Below are 17,441 nucleotides of genomic sequence, written 5' to 3' on the forward strand. Positions count from 1 at the left end.
GGTTGCGATAGCACGATCTCAAATACACCTCGTCTCTGTACTCGAGGCCGATAAGAAACGAGGTTGGATTCTCCCTTTCCGATGTAAAACCCTTCGACGATTCTTAACGTGGCCAATCGAATTTCTTGTAGTATTTATAAAGGGTGGAACTTAAGAGGAGGCCACTTTGGGAATTGACTTGGGAGCGACATTGAAATAAGATCGTTTATGGATATCTTGTACGGAGTTTTTAGGGAAAATAGTTATTTTTGTCTGTCCAAGTTTGGAAAAGATGTATTAAGGGGATTGAATGGAAGTATATTGTGAACTTTTTTTCTTTTTTATTGTTTTTTGTAAGCAATTTGTGTAAGAGTTTTATAAAGTGATTGAGAAGGGAGACTTAATTAGTGAATGGTTAATTAATTGATTGATATTAAAAAATTAAAGAAGAAAAAGATAATTATTACGTTCTTGGAGATAAATCATAAAATATAATTTTGTGATTTTTTAGAAAATTTTTTCAAAACTTTTTTTACAAAGATTTCGGTATACCATTTGATGGGCTGAAAGAATAATATGCAATTTCAGAATTAATAATTCCTTACAAATTTTAATATAAAAAAAAAAGAATCCATCAAGCCCAACTCCATTGAACAAGAAGAATCCACTTCAGCAAATCAAAAATTCTTCAGAAACCTCATCATTTCAAAATTACAAAAACCATTATTCCATCTCGTGTACACCAACCAGCGCCCAGTGTAATCGTTCAGGAAAAGAGGAAGGGCGAATGAAGGAAGGATACGAGATTCGATGAAAACGAATCGATGTAACCTAGCTAGGGATGTAAATGAAACGGAACTTCGAAAATTTCATGAGAAAAGTTCACCGGCGAATTAACTTTTCGACATCCTTCAACTTTCGGGACAATGGCTTTAGCCTATCCAAAATGGTTCGCGAGATAATCTTTCCTGCTTGATTTTAAAACAAATAAGCGGACGTCCGCGAGTGTGGAGGGTCGCAAGAGGGTGTATCGATGAACCCTCGTTGCATTCGGCGGATAATCTCTGTTCACGGTTGAAAACCATCTCTCTCTCTCTCTCTCTCTCTCCCTCTCCCAAGCAAACTTCGTATTCCCATTTCGCGCTATGATCCATCGTTAGGAAGGAGGGGGGAAAGGCTAGATCCGGTGAATTAGCGAAATCCTCTTGGAATTGGAGTGGCGTGGAGTGTTGGCCGAGTCCCTTAGTGCTCCATTAGTATACATAATAATAAACAACAATCGCGCATAGTTACACGGGAAATTAGCGCCTCCTCTTAGCCACCTGGACGCAGCATAACCGACTTTTCTCCGACTGACCACATCCCCGTGGGAACGTCTAAAAGCCAACACGTTCTTATTAGCTTTCTTCTGCCTCGGTTGGCTAGATGTCATTGAGAAAAGAAGCTGAGAGCTCTTTTTTCCCGTATTTTTGTTGCGGGATGATGTTTGTTGGAGAGCGTCGTTGTGCAAGGAACGGCGCGAGGATGATTTCGAGTTGGAATTATATCGTATGGAGTTTCGATTTGCTTTTTGTGGCGATCGATAAAAATGTTTCGAGAAATACCGAGGATAAATTTTTAAATATTTTGCAATGTGAATCATAAAATAATATTCAATTTTTAAATTCGTTTCTGGTATAGAAGTTAAATCTTCCATTATTTAATATCGTAATTTAATTATCAAATCATAATTATTTAACACAATACACCTTAATAGTACAGAACAACTTAAATTATAGAAATTATAAAATTATTAATTACACAAATCTAATTAAATTACTTTTAACCATTCTCTTAATAATATATTACTAGATTTGATTCGACTATATTACTAGATCTATATATTACTAGACTTGACTAGACGTTTGAATTATGTTCTCTCACGATCTGTGGAACATTGTAGATATATTACCTTTCAAGATTTTTAATTTATATAAATACAATTTTTAAATTACTGTGTAACGTTTCTACTTTTCTATCTGATATCGGTCAACTTATCACTGTCTCTCATATTAATGCTTTCGCCTTTATCCCAAATATACAAATTAAATCGAAATTCCGTATACCATATCGAAAAAACTGACCAGACCAATTCCTAGAATCCGCCAAAGAAGAGGATCACCGGTGTCAACGAAGCAGATTAACTTTATCTCGGCCGAGAAGTGGAGAGAAGTCGAATGATCGAGAATATGCATAGCATTGTCCGGCGAGGCTAATCGAGGAGGCCACCTTTTTGGTGGAGGCCACCTGTCGCAGGGATGGCCGGTGTCGGATCACAATCCGGTCACCCTGTAGACCATGAACTCCAGTATAAAGTACGGTAACAGAACACCTAAGTAAGAGGTTCGTCGTGTTGCACATATATATATATATATATACCACGCTCCCTCTTTCTCTTTCTCCCTCTGTGTAGTCAAGAGGTATATTAGCGTGTGTTGTTTGTACGACGATGAACGTAAAGAGGAGAGAGACTCGACGTACAAGGTTTTAGATAGTTAGACGAAGAACAAACGGATGGACGAGGAAAAAGGAAAGATATATATATATATACATAGAAAGGCACACGAAACAACCGAGAAAATGAATGAGAAAGAGAAAGGAACGAGCGAAAGAAAGAGAGATGGAAAGTAGCAGGGAACGGTCGTTGAAATGGAGAGGAGAAAGGAAGAGAGTGTGGAGAGGGTGGTCGCGTGCGCGCGAGAGAGAGAAAGAGAAAGAGAGAGAGAGAGGAAGCGCAGGCGCACGTGAGTATGTTACAGGGATGGCCAGGGGGCAGCTAACGTTTATAATATTAACGCTAATGGACTACCTTATACCTTATATACCATACCGACCCTTCACCAGCTCTCTCTCCCTCTCCTTCTCTCTCTCTTTCTTTCTCTTTCTCTCTATCCCCCTTCACGTCTCCAGACACCCTTCTCGGCACTCGCCAAAGTACAGGATAATATTCATGGATGTATTCGAGCTAATGCTCCAAGGCGTTCCAGAGAAAAGGGAGGAGAGAGGTGGCTCGTGTCAGATAGAGAAACAACGAGGGAAAAGGAATTACGTTCGAACGAGTCTGAAAGTAACTCGAATATAGAATGTCGATACAAGTGTGTATATTATATATATATATGCTTGCTTCAAATTGCCTCCTAAATCGGGACAGGTTTTCTCCGTGCTCGAAATATCCGATGTGTATTGTGATGATATATGTATGTGTGTATGTTTTTCAATTCGTGTATCGCAAAAAATTCTGTTCGAATTTTAATAAATATAAGAGGGATATTCGATATTTGTGTAATACGCGACCCTTTATTATTGGATAAATCGATCAAAAATTATTGTATTTATGATGTATATTTGTATGGTTATATTATTACGTTGATTTAAATCGATACATTGACTTTTCGTTTCAATTTTGCCATCAAGTGCGTCCAAATACTGTATTGCTAATAGCTACCCTTTTTTGTAGGAGAAAAATTGGTCCACAATGTTTTTTGAATAAATGTCAAATCAATCAAATAATCAATGTTGTTATATGCGAAATGATTTTATAGATGTGTAAATTATATTCAGAGTATAAAAATATTCAGAATGCATCAACTTAGAGTTTGGAGCTAGTTGAAACAATAACATTAAAAATTAATAATAAAATTTTCAAACAAAACAATACACACATTTTTCCCTATTCCATATTTAGATCTTTAATTCATAATCGCGTTTCATGATGAAAATATACTCCATGATTATCATCTAATCAGAGTTGAGAGAATGCTTATTCACTGAAAGGGTTTAAAAATGACTCGAAGAATTTAAATCAATTTTTGAACAAATTTTAAATGTAACCACATCAATTTCAACTTCTATATATATATATACACAGTTTCTCGACAATATTGATGCAATCGTTTTTTCATCCATTCTCATTCGATCAATCATTATTATCCATCCGGTGACCGGCGTTGAAGAGTAGTCGAAAAATATAATTTCCTCGTGGTGACACGTTTACACCCGCATTATCCATCCAATATTCCTCCGCATCATCCTTCCTCCCCTCCAATTCTTTCAAAAACTAATTGGAAACGACGCGACACGCGTCGCCTCGAGTCGACTCGCGCTCGAAACCATGGATCCGATAAATCTCGCGTCGCCCCTATTAACGTGGTAATTCGTAAATGGCGCGTCTGAAACGCAAGAAATAATAAAAGCGGACCCCTCTCGGGCGGCGCGCGCGCCGGATCCACTCTTCTCATCAATATACGGCAGAGTAATATTCATAATGTAATGGAGGCGGCGTAATGTAAGCTAATGCATCCTGCAATTTCTTGAAAGCATTCGAATAATTCAGCGAGGGCCGCCAGTATATTCCTAATATACTTAAAAATTTCTGCCAAGTATCGAACGGGAATAATCGACGTTGGGACGCCTTTATGAGATTGGAAACGCGTTCGAGTAACTGTACCACCACCCTATATATATATATATGTATACCACCGGGCAGACACACGGGCACCGGATATATATCTTATTTCAAAGCGAGATTTTCAATCGTCGAGCCTCGCTCTCTCTCTCTCCCTCTCTCCTTCTCTATCCATCTGGCCGTGTTACGTAACCGACTAAAGGAAACTATGCGAGCATCCCGCGTAGAGTTAACTCCGCGAAAGGGTTTAAGGTTCCCCTTGGATGGGAAAAAATTGTTCTTCCACGCTTTTTCTACGATCGAGGAGAGAAGGTTTGTTTCGAACGAAATTTAAAGGAAATTTTGGTTTCCACCGTTTGCTTTCCTTTTATCGTTGAAGTTGAATTGAAAATGTTATTCAAGGGAATAACATTTTCGAGTTGTAATTAGTGAAAATTAGTAGAAAGAGAGAGAGAGAATTTATTGAGAGATGATGTAAGATGAGTGTGTTTATATTAATTGGTAGTAAATTTTAATTCTTAAGATGTTGATATATTATTAATGAGACGAAAATAGAATTTTGATTAATTTGGGAATTTGTTTAAAAGGGAAATAAATGGCACAGATAATCGACGTTATAATGAACAGTATATATAACAATATATATAAGTAGAGTTAATGAAAAAATTAGCTTTGAATAGAAGAATAAATTAATTATAATATATCCAAATTTGAAATTAGTTAAATATTGTAAATTAACTATTTATTTTACTATTTAATGATAACAACCTGTCAAATTAAAATTTCTTATATTTTGATAAATTAATTTTTATAAACATTTATATTTATTATAACATTTACATATTTATCCGTATTTAATTAAGTATATTAGATTTCGAAATGTTTAATAATATCTTTATTAAAATATAATATATGCAAATATATTCCTTGTAGCTCCTTTAATGATATAAGGATCATTTGTATTTAATCATATTTTATTTCCTTTAAATTTTTATAATATAAATCATTATTATATCTATGATCTTACTATTTGTATTTCTCATTCATGCCACGAAAAATATAGAAAAAAATAATGAATTCACGAATCTGATCTCACTATCTTATACGAATTGATTTATAACTTAAGATCCCTTGGCAAAATAAATTAATCACAACGATTGCAATTAATATATTCCATCCGTTTGAAACGGTTCAAGAAAGAAGAATCAAACCCAACGTAATCTTTCCACCATAATCCAAAATATTTCATGGAAAAGTGATAGATAAACATTGTTAGATGAAATTCTCCATAAAAAATAAGAGAGAAACGTCGTCCATTATCGATGTCCCTCCGACGTTTTCCAAAACGTCTCTTCTCGAGGATTCATTAAAAATAATGGATATTCATTAAAAATAATGAAACACCGAACGCGAAATACTGGCTCGATTATTTGTTCGAATCGCACTTAACGCCATTAAAAGGTTTCGTTATTTTTTTCCTCCTCTTTCTTTTTCTTTTTTTTCTCCCCTCCTTCCTTTTTTTTCGACAAATTCTTCGCGGATTGAACTCCAACTCCCCTCCCCCCTGTGTCCAACCCCCTGACTTAACGCGCGTATACGCGGGCGCAGATTGAAAATTATATTTCTGTCACGGTCGGTGAGTCGCGCTAAACGAAGCAATTCATTTGCGCCCACTGTAAGTTCGATTCGTTAAATCTGTATCCGAGAGCGAAATTTCGTTTTAATTATCGAAATGAACGAACAGACGAACGGGAGGGATTCGAGGGAGCGACGGATTCGAAAGGAAAAATATCACCGTATAATTGGATCGTTAGGAACCGAATTTTCCATTTCCTCCTCCCGTGTAATCGAGAAATTGTATTCTTATCTTATGGAGATGTTGAAGAACGTGCCAAGCTAAACAAAATTATCAATATTTGAGTTATTTGAATTCGAGAAACTTTGAGAGAAAATTCGATATTGTTTAAAATTGTTGAGTTGAAGAGTTTAAAATATTTTTATCGATATCATTTTTATTTTATTTCATTTAACACAGAAAATTTAACTTAAATTAAAAATAAATATATGATGTAAGTATTGATAAAATTTGTATTATAAGAATAATGAAGATATGTGTGTATAATTATATTCCAATATACCAATTTAATTTTATATTATAAAATTTTTTATATATATTAAACAATTTGAAATTCTTCAATTTAACCTGTGATTCTACTAATTTGGTAATTATGGTGTTAAATCAAATAGTATGTCGTTTAATATTTAAGTCAAAAGCAAATATTTAGATTATTTCTTTCAGATTCTTCAGAAAATAGAGAAACATAAATTAAAAATATCAAAAATAGACCAAACTGTAAAATTAATTAAAGTTAAAAATTGTTACTTGGAAAATAGAACTATTTTATCTTTCTAATGAAATATATTTATTTCAAAATATTTGTATAAATTTTTATTAAAATGTATATCTGAAATACCATTTGAAAGTAAAGTTTGCTTGCAAAATAAACTGTGACACCTACCACCAATCATCTCATTCTCTCCTGTACCAGATTCTTCATTGAACTGTAAGATCGAGTATTGCATCTAGAAAAATTTCAATTTTCCACGAAACAAAAATAATTGACATTTTCAAAAAAATATCAATCTTCTTAAGAAAAAAAATTTAAATATCATTCGTATTAGTTCCAAACCACTAATAATCCAATATTAATTAAACAGTATTAACAGAACAGTAAAATAAAAAGAGAAAAAAAAAAGTATTTATTTTTAATTATCCATTTCAAAAATCTATTTTCAATCCTGAAAAACATTTACTCGAAATTAAGATAGCACGACTCGATTCATTAAGAGGCCGCTGCCATTCAACGAAACATGTTTTATATCAACCTTATAGCAACCTTGTCTCTCCCCGAGGATCAAGATTTTTCGATGTCGCAACTATTTATTCCATCGGTTGGATTAATTTCGTTAAGAGAAATCGTTTCCATTCCCACCCCTCGCACAACTCCTCCCCGGTCTACGGTGAATAAATTTTTCATTAGCGATTATTAAATCCGCCAAGGAATTTCATTTATCACTCATTCCTTGGTGGAACATTCAATTGGCTTAATGTCAACGAAACATATATTGAAAATACCTCGAGAAAACTATTCGACTGGCGATGTTGCATTCCCTTCCCTCCTCACCCCTGTTTCGCGAATTCATTTCGCGACCGCGACACGAGACTCACTCTCTTTGACCCCGTAATGAAAATTTACGGGTACTTCAGCTATTTCCTAATTACGACCGCTTCCAATAGTTGCATATTGAATAGATTCGTCGCTATATACCGTGTTTCAATGTTGCCAGGATTTTTTTTTTTTTTTTCCTCCTCAACTGAACCGGTTTCTATCGTTTAATGTGCACAAGCGTTGTCCTCGTTACGCTCGTGTTAGGAATAATGCGGGATATATATATTATAGATTTTAGAAATGGAATAATGAAAATAAAAAATTGTTCAGGAATAATTTGAAAAAGGAAAGGAAGGAGAATTGAGAATTGTTTCTCTGAATGTTTGATAATTTTGAATATTATTATTATGAATAGGCAATTTTGAAAATGGCAAAAGATAAATAAAAATTGTTATTATTATTCAGGTTAGAAATTTTCGAAAAAGAATAAAGTTATAATTATCTTCTTTTCTTTAATGGAACCTACTATTGTAAATAAAAGGCAAGGAAATTGTCTTGGATGTCACTAATTTAATTTCTATAAAATATGAAGTATTTGTCTCGCTGCAAGTACATTCATTTTAATTTCGCTGCAATAATTAATCTTAATGAAATACAAATTTAAATAAAAGAGGAGATATAATTATCTTGAGTATGAAAAATGTATCGTTTGTCCGGAAGAAAGAGATATTTTTTAAGAGATCAAGGAAAGTAATTTCGTTTGGTTAAATTTGAAATTAAATAATGAACAAAACAATTATCATATTTCATATTTCAGTTACTTTTATTTTTATATTATTTATCTTTATCTTCTAAAAAGTAATAATTTTGAAAAATTTTACTTTGACGTAATAGAAATTACAAATTATATTAAAAATGAATTTCTTAATTAGAAAGAGCTAACATAAAAATAAGGTGTAATTTAAAATTTTATCTGAAAAATCAAATAAAATTTAGAAAATATAAATTACTTGCCGTTATATTAAATTATTATTAATTAAATTTATATTATAACAGTTCAAATGAAATTTTGTTCACATAAATGAAGTTCTACTGTATTAAAAATTTGGAAAAATTTGAAATTTCACAATTATTGTCCTTCAAATCGTTACGTAATTATGATAAAAAATTGAAAAAAAACAAAGAATTATTAAATTATCACATATTAGATTATTACCAATTATTATTATTTAATAGTTTTTTACTTAGCATTCAAATCGAATAATCAAATATTTCAAGGAAATATTCAAGACGATCTTCGTATCTTGAGAAAAAAACGAAACATTAAGAAATTAATCATCGCATTTCACATTATCTCTCTTCATACCAGAAACAGAGTGAATATAGAGCCTAAAATGGCCGGCAATTTTAACTTTAAACAATTCTTAATTCTTCCAAAGCATCATCCAATTTCCAATCTGAAACCTAATTTCAATATCACGAACCGTCGATCGATTACCCCCTGTTCGCAGCAACAATCCCCCTCCCCTCCCCCTCCCCCATTTCCAAAGACTTGTACACTTAACTTTTAATCACTATCATATAACTAATTAGCCCCGGTGGCCAAGGGAGGGAGGTTTTGTATATTAATTTAATTTTCAATCTCTCCTCTCTTCTCACGGGGGTAAATTCTTGGCGCAACGTTAGTTTTAATCAACCCTCCGCCCCTCGCGTCTCTTCGCCCCGGAGAAGCGCGNGCCTCCGTAGCCCTCGCTAGTCCCTTCTCCTACCCCTCCCCTCCACGGCTACGTATCCCAGCCTCTATCTCTGTCTCTCTCTTTCTCTCCTTCGCAAGATCCTCTCTGTCCCTCGCCACAGCAGGTTTATTCACCTGGCCGGGATTAACTTTAATCAAGTATTTACATTTTAATTCGCTGCCATGTACACTCGACCGACCTACAGGTCCTTTACGATAACATCGTCGTTTAATTGCAAACTGCCACTTTCGTTACGACAAGACGTCTGTGCTCTAGCCTAGTGTCCGGTTCGAGTGAGGAGGAGGAGGAGGGGGAAAAAGGTGGAAACGGCGTCGAGATAATAAGTCGAAGTCGGTGAAAATGCTAGGCTGGGGTAAGATGTGATCGGGGGCGAGGGGGGAAAAATTGGTTGATGCCGAGTGTCGATCAAGAAAGTTGATGGTCGAGCGATAATTCGAAGTATCATTGTTAGAATTCTCTTCGCTGGAAAGGATATTATGAATATTCGAAATATTTTGGATGTGTACTACTAAGGTTTGGTTTAAAATTTGGATTGGAATATTGAAGTATTGAATACTAAGGGAGTATCTGAATTGTATGGGTATTCAAACAATGTGAAAGAACTCGAAGTCGATTCGGATTTTCTTTAAAAGTTCTGAAAAAGAAATTTTTAATTTTCTAAAAAGGAATACGAATTCTGAATGAATATGTGTTGGATATATAGATATCAAATTCAAAGTTCTGATTATTAATTTACAATTTCCGACCATATTGTGGTAGCATAAAATTATTAATGTAATGAAATGTATTGCACAATAAGCTGCACAATCTAAATTAAATAAATATTTAATTAGCGTCCCATTTACTACTCGCAATCGGATCTATTTGGATATTTTCAACGAAATGGATATTAGATATATAATACTTTCATTCGAACAACTCCTAACTCCTTTTTTATACAGACGAATTTGCTTCTCATTGATTTTCTTCGAAGATTGATACAGAAATCATATAGAAAAAAACTATACGAAGATCAACCAACGCGCAAAATTAAGAGAAAAAATTCTTAGTATATATAAAAAAAAATAACTCAGTTTTATATTCCTACAAAGATTGTATAAACCTTTTAAACTTAAAAAACGCATACAACTTCAAATATTTCAATATATCTCAACTGAATACTAGAAAATACTAAATAGAGAATTAAATTTTAATTAAAAAGATCAGAATTACCGTGTGAAAGAATGGTCGAGCGCATATCTTATACGTGAATCGCATAAGCGAATCCCGTATGAAAAAAAGGGATAAGAGGCTTAATCTCTGCGTTTAAGAGACAGTGGGACGAGCGTTTATCGCGTTTCTCTGTTTCTCGTTTAGCGCAGAATAATTATTTCTCCTGTTCTTCGTTTTTTCTTTTTTTTTTTTTTTTTTTTTTTTTTTCTTTTTTTGTTTCAAGCCCAACGTTTAAATGTAGCAGAGCTTTTCACATATTATCGAGTCTCGGCGATAATCGAGCCTAATCTGACGTGGCGCGAGGCTGCAGCTTATCTCGCGTGACAGCTGTTCCACGTCGCGCGATACGTTTCTAATTGGACTTAATTGGATCCTTTGTTGAATTTCATTTGACGCGAACTCGTTCCACTAAGCGGCAGATGCGCAACAAAATCGAATCGCGTCGTTGCTCGGCGAAAATTAAAAACTAGTCGCTCTAATTGCGAATACGTTCGACGTCTTTTGATCCTAATCTACGGATATATAAACTCATTAAACTCGATACCTCGATGTTATAAATTATAATTAGACTTTGATCACACTACGCATATACAAATATTTTTATTGACAAATTTCATCATGATATCTATAAATCCTACGTTTTGCGCATCGCACACTCTCTTTTTGGATTCATTATTGTTATATCAACACGTTTAATTAATATCGTGGATCAGCATTTTTAAGGTAATTTGCATTTTAAGATAATTTGTTCCTTTTTTTCTCGATTTTTTGAGTCACCGTGACATTTATAAACCAGTATGAGCTACATTTTGCACATACTTGCATCGCGTTATTTTCTCGGAATCTATTATTGCGTATCGATTATCTCTCTCATGATCTTAATATCATGGATTTTAGCATTTTTAAGGAAATTCAGATTTTAATTTATATATATTCAATTTCAATTTACTCGATTAAATTTAACACGAAAAATAAAAATAAATTTCTTTGTATAAAAATATTCAAGATAATTATATAATTATAAACTAAAATCGTAATAATCAATTTTCTTTCTCTCCTTAAAAATTTTAACTTTCCCATTTCGTGCCATTAAAATCTCGATATTTGTTGGATACGTATTTCCTGGTATTTTTTTCAATAATTCTTAAACTTTCTAAATAATTGCTCACGTTTCATTATTAAGAATATAAATCTACACTAATAATATTATTTTTTTCACACTTATTAAAAATATATATATCAATGCTCTCACACTCGTTGTAAAAATACACGGTGCACAATAATATTAATTTTTCATATTTTATTAAGAATGCTCGGTGCACACCACAATTTTATACAGATTCTCGAGCGCGCATAGCAAACTAAGTTATTTTTATCCCACAACTGTTTGCCCATCTACATTAATATAACTTCGACACGTTTACAACACGCGAAAGCTCTGGAATGGCCAACTGAAAATAAACAGCGAAACACAGGGACGACGAAAGGAAAGCGAAGGATATTGGGGGACAAGAGACCTCGTTTCAGGGTGCAGCAGGTACCCGAAACTATTCACGCTTCCAAAGTATTTGGGTCGACCATTTGACAGGTTGTAGAGGCTGGTTATGGGTTTCAGGGTGGTCAAGGACCAAATTTATTATTTTACGACGCCCCCACCTGCCACCCTACGCGCCCGACCACTATTTTCGCGCCTTTTTCCTCCGACCCCGGCCAACCCTCCTCCATGCGCGGCGCACCCCACATTTTTACGATCTCATTCAGGTGTCAAACTTTCCAATTAACGAACACGGGTACGGGGAACAATGAGTCGGCAGATCCGAATTTTTGCACGTTCACGATCGTTCCTGCCTTGAAACGGGGCGGAAACGGATCCGAAAGTTGTTTTTTCGCGGCCCGGTTCCTGCTCTCCCGACCGTTCAACCCGTTTTCAAGTAATAAATAGAGCGCGGGAAATTTATACATTTATGGAAAATTTAAATGTAAATAAATCCACAGAATGTGAATACGATATGCAAAATAGTAGAGTGTAACCAAGGAATACGTATTATTTATAAAAATGGTGAAATGAATTTTTATTTTAATTTCATTTTTTGTATTTGTGTTTATAGAAATTTAAATTAGCATGAATATCCTGATAGCCTAGATAGTAACGAGAAAATTTTTTTATATTTGTGTATTTTGTGGAACAATGATCGTATGCATATGTGATTAATTGAATTTATTATCGGTGATGAAAATCTTATACTTAATATATTTAATAAATTATATTTCTTTTTCGTGGAATAAAAGATTTTTTTGAGAAATAATTATGATGAAAGTATCTGTTTGTATTAAATGTTTATCGACAATTAAAATTTTTTTTTTAATTAAAGACAGAATAAAGATGGTTATTTTGATGGAAGAAAAATTTAACCAAGATTTTCTTATCCACTTATTCAACAAATTTTTATAGTAATATAATAAATAAATTAATAATTTAACTTTGATATTTTTATTCGAGATTTCTTATTATTTTGGATGGCAGAATAGATTTTTAAATCTTCATAGCTACATGTTTTTATTCTATAAAAAAATTCTTAAGCTTATCAGGCGATTAAGAAAAATTTATTGTTCCTTTAAAATATAAAAATATATAATAAAATAAAAAAGTTTTTATAAAATTGAATGAATCGCAGGAGCTATGCAAATATTTGTAAATGAAAATTTCTCATTCAATTTTCATTCTCGTGTGATTTCTCTTTTCAAAAAAATTATTCTTTGAATTCTTGTAAAAACTTAAATATCACGTCTAGAAATAGAGAAGAAGGATCTTTTATTTATCGAAATAATGATTTTTATAAATTAAATACCTATAATCTTTTATTAAGCAAATTAAAAATAATTACTATATTGAATGAAAATTTATTTTCTAGATTTATTGCATCTTCTTTTTCAAAGACAATATTTTCTTAGTGATATATCATTTATGCCACGTGATTTATACTGTCTTTTTATCATTCTACAATTTTAAAACGTTTAAAAATATTTTAAAATATCTACTTGTCAATATTTCTAAAATTATTGCACATAAAATAACTGACACAAATGTATAAAAATATTTAGAATATAATATTTATGCATCGTCTAAATACATCCACTGTCAAATATTATATGCACGTCAAGCTTAAATGTAAGTTGAAGCTTAAATGTCTCATCCATTGTTTCATTATAACAATGCAAATTGTACATTATAACGAATTATATTTCAATATCAAATTCGAGTGATTTTCGAAAATTAAGTAACATATATTTTTATTTGTAAATACAATTTAAATTTTCTAAACTATTCGATATTTAATTTCTCATTGGTAATAACGTACGAAATATAACACGGAACGAAAGACGTTAATGTTTGAAAATATGATGATTATTCGTGTGAAAGGAATTTCGATAATAATACGTTACAATGAGAATATTTACTACGTTGTCTTGATGAGTCTTGGTTCAAGACATTCGAATTGCCCTAATTCCGTGTGTGAGGCCCGCCGCGAAACAACGCGCCTCGAAACTGGCAAACCAAAATAACACCCAACAGCAATATTATACCTGTGGAAATATTTTATAACCGACTTGCATCCACGCCAAAGTAAATTATGTTATCGATAATATACGTCGCGATAATGGTAAGTCGTTGAAAATAGTCCGTTACTTCGACTACCTGTATTGAGTCATTCTCAAATATAGGTATTACGAAGATATCTAGAATCTACATCAATAATGATAATATTATCGTGTGATTATAATTCTTATATTTTAAAATTTTCTTGAAGTGTATAATATTTAGAAATTATAATTTTTGCTATAAATTTGAAATAATCATGGCCATTAAAAGTTTTTATCGTTATTTATATATAAACGTGATGAATTATGAAAAAAGTTTTTGGTATTTATATTAACAATTTTTTCAATAATTGTTGATATTTTAAAATCGTTTTACTGTCATTTTAACGATACAGCATATGTAATACGATATTTTGGTTATTTATTGAATAAATAATTTTCGGTAAAAGAATATATTCTATTTTCTTTTTAACGTGTTTCTTCATTAATAATCGATAAAAAAGAATTTTTAGGATTAATCCTTCCAGAATTCTACCATTTTTATTCTTCTTTATCAATTATTAACTCTTAAAAAAAACCTCAAAGCTATCAAAAGAAATGATGAAATTTCTATGATATTCTTTGAGGGTTAATAATGAAACTATATCTCTTCGCGATATTTTACATAAAGAAAATAAAATTTAGATTAAAAGAGAAAGATTCATTTCAAAAGAAATTATATATTTATTATTTAATACCTAACTAAACTACAATAATTGGAGAGAGAGTCCTCACTATTTATAAACTCGACATAATTACTCGACAAACGGCAAAATTAATTTTTAGCATTTCCCATCTTCGTGCATTCTCCCCCAATAACAAAACGCGACTCAAAGTTGTCCTCGAAAATAATCAGTTTGCCCTATATACTCTGCGAATATACATCTCGGCTCGGTTGCTGTTCTCCGTATTGAAACGAGAATAAAAAAAGACACGCAGGAACGTGGAAAATAAACGGCGATCGCATTGACCGGCGTATCTCGATAAAGAAACGATTCTTTCTCCGACCCGCCCTTTTGCCCCCTGCTTATTTCTCCCTCTTACCTTCCCAAAGATTAATGGGGTGCCGAGTAAAAGCAATTTCGAGCGGGGACCTCGTCGTGCGAATTTCGTTCGAATCGCCTATCCTCCCCTCCCTCTCCCCCCAAAATAGAAATCGAGCTAGAAGCGAAAAAGCATCGGCGTAAGGCGATCGAATCTCTCTGGTTCCTGCTTCGTGTGCGGCGGCNTATAAGCTTCCATCCCCTTTCTCCGTCCTCCTCGTCCGTCCCACTCTGTCGCTCATTGTCCTATCTCCGACGCGCATATAATCGCCGCGGCGAAAGAAAGCCTCGAACGCAATTTCAAAGTTCGCAGGCTCGTTTGGCGGACTGCCAGCGCTCACGTAACTAACTACTTGTTTTGCCAAGCGTGTGCACAACCCTCTCCCCGCGGCGGGCCCCGACCGCCACCGCCGCAACCACAAACCGGCCATCGCCATCGCCGCAGCCGGCGGCTGATCCCCTCGATTTTCGAAAAAGGTTAACATCTCGGCTAGCGTGGATCACCATTCGACCACGTGGCGACGGACGCGCCTGCGTGCCCCAGCCTCGAGACCTTACACGGAAATTTCTTCTCTCAGTCTTCCCGTGCCCACCAGTTGGCACGATACCCTCGCGGCCATTTGACGAAACGTTTGACACCTGGTCAGCGGTTAACTTTGGAATCAGGAATCGGTAACGAGACGTGTCCAAAAACAGCCGAGACCAGCCAGGACCAAGCCTTGCTACCAGCCTCCATCTGGATACACTTGTCGAGGAAACAGCTGATGAGTGGATGGGAGATAACAACTTTCAATGAAACACGGAGATGCGCTCCACTCCTCTATTTGTCGAATATACGAGGGCTCTCCGTTATCCACGGATCGAGAGATACCGAGAGATAGCGGTGTCACGATAAGACGCGCAAGGCGTTCAGAGCGTAGGCAAGAAGCCTGGCTTACGTGAATCTTGATTGTCCGGGAGACTCTTACCTCGATCCACGGCATGCGTAGGCTGTGTTCTTGGTCAAAGGTAATATTCCTTCGTGCCGCAAATGGTATTCGCGAACAGACAACAAACAATAACACTTTCTACACAACGTCGTCAAGATCAAAGAACGATCACTTTTCGAATTTTCGTTTTTTTTTTTTTCAACGACACGATTCTTCCTCGAAGAGAGATCACAGATGCTTGTCGCCGTTGGCTCACAAAACGAACGTTCGAAACCGTCGATTAATGCGTAGAAACTGTGGACGATGAGTGGTCCGGTGAAGTCAACGGACAGGTGTCAACGCACTGCTCCTCCCGATCCTCCTCGATATCCTTCCAACGAGGACGATCTGACACCGCGAAAAACCTCCGTGAATATAGAGAACACGAAACTTTCGTTCGAAAGCCCGCGTCTTCCACGCTCGACTATTGATCTTAAGCTCCGCTTCGTATCGCGAACACAGCACCTAACGACTCTCGTAACGCACCAGCCACGGTGCACCTTGACGTCTCTCCGGGTCGTAGTTCAGCCCAGTCGGCCAACGGGGCGCCAAAGATCCTCCTATAAACGGACGACGATGTCTTCCTGACCACTCGAGACGGTTGTCCTAGCATGGGTACACACAGTCCTTCGGTCGCAATCTTCCGCGTTAGTCGTCCACGGCCGGAGTACAATATAAATCGGAGCACAGCGAGGTAACACGATGCAGCACGAATGGATTCGCGTTTTCGCGATGTCACGAATCTCGCGCAACTCGTCGCTCGAAACGTCGATCGCGAGATATTCCGCTGTCAAACGTAGACCGTGGACCGGTGTGTGAGAATCGTTCGGACGCGAGAGCACACCGCGCGACGCGTAGAACACGTACAAGCCACGACACGAACCGTACGGCACGACGGCGGACGAGCGAGTGGGGCTTTGGAGCTTTCCCCCACTCCGCCACGGGCCGCGCAGTGGGCCAGAGTGAGCGCGCCTCGAGCGCGAGTGGATAGGCTGCGAGCTAGGAGCGGCGGAGTGGGGGGCGGGGATGGCGGAGAGCGCCGCGGCGTGGCGGTGGAGGGAGTTTGAGCGCGGGTGGTGGGGGTAAGAGTGCGAGAAGCGCGGGAGGGATGGTGCACGATGCTCGGGGAGCGGGACGGGCGCGGTGGGGGAAGGATAGATGGACGTCAGGGGCGTGAGTGAAGGAGGGGCATCGATATCTCCCCTCTTTCGCCCTACCTCGGCGTACAG

General features: G+C 35.6%; 1 long non-coding RNA gene across 1 annotated transcript in view; it reads right to left on the reverse strand.

Moving 5' to 3' along the window:
- The window catches only part of LOC102678703, a 117,215-nt gene extending 100,076 nt beyond the window's left edge, over positions 1-17,139 (reverse strand). The window contains exon 1 of the long non-coding RNA XR_420744.2: positions 16,213-17,139. This is a non-coding gene — a long non-coding RNA (uncharacterized LOC102678703). The remainder of the gene's footprint in view (positions 1-16,212) is intronic.
- Positions 17,140-17,441: the final 302 nt, after the last annotated feature.

The sequence above is a fragment of the Apis dorsata genome, unplaced genomic scaffold (assembly GCF_000469605.1).
Source record: "Apis dorsata unplaced genomic scaffold, Apis dorsata 1.3 scaffold_50, whole genome shotgun sequence".
NCBI classification, from domain to species: Eukaryota; Metazoa; Arthropoda; class Insecta; order Hymenoptera; family Apidae; genus Apis; species Apis dorsata.